Raw genomic sequence first — 687 nt, forward strand, 5'->3', positions numbered from 1 at the left:
TGCCACGGGTTGCTCCCTGGGTCGGATGAGCGCCAGGGGCCGCGGCGTTCTGGGGCAACACAGAGGGTAAAAGTTGGGTGTGTGTGACGTCACTAATGAAAGGTCTGCTAGCCAGCTGAGTGATGGATTCGTGGTGAACGTGACAAAAGCGATCGCCATAAACAGAAACGTTCTTTTTTTGTGTATGTGTTTACTGTCCGATTAAATGCTAGTCGGTAGTGAAAACTTGAAGTGAATGTTAAGCTAAAGTACAGCTTGTACCAGAAGCATATTTGTGCGCTGGTTTGGTAAAAATAATCTTGCTTGGAAACGTAGTTAATGGAAACGTAGTACAAATGTATCTGGTTAAAAAAAATCATGGAAATATAAAACTGCAACTGCATGAAAAGGCGAAGCAATCTTGTAAGTGGGAGAGTATTTGGCGTCGCAGTGCCCAGCGAAAGAAGGAACGTGAAGTAAGGCAACAGAAACATGAAAAAACAAGGAAATAATATTATATTTTAACACAAGCTAAAAAATGTTTTGCTGTTATGGAATCTGAAATCAATATTGCGTTACACAGCGTCACGCCAGGCATGAAAAACTTGTGTTTCTCCGTGACAGCGAAATAAACAAAGAGGCAGGAGGCGTCCGAGGCGTGGTTGGCCGGCGCGGCGTCGCGTTAATGCGAAAAGCAAAAAGCGCGAG

The 687-nt window shown here is 44.3% G+C and overlaps 1 protein-coding gene across 3 annotated transcripts in view; it reads left to right on the plus strand.

The window, feature by feature from the left end:
• Positions 1–687, plus strand: part of LOC119581830 (caveolin-1-like) — a 30,182-nt gene that overhangs the window by 4,103 nt on the left and 25,392 nt on the right. The gene's annotated exons all lie outside the window — the stretch shown is intronic.

The sequence above is a fragment of the Penaeus monodon genome, chromosome 15, assembly GCF_015228065.2.
Source record: "Penaeus monodon isolate SGIC_2016 chromosome 15, NSTDA_Pmon_1, whole genome shotgun sequence".
Classification (NCBI taxonomy): Eukaryota; Metazoa; Arthropoda; class Malacostraca; order Decapoda; family Penaeidae; genus Penaeus; species Penaeus monodon.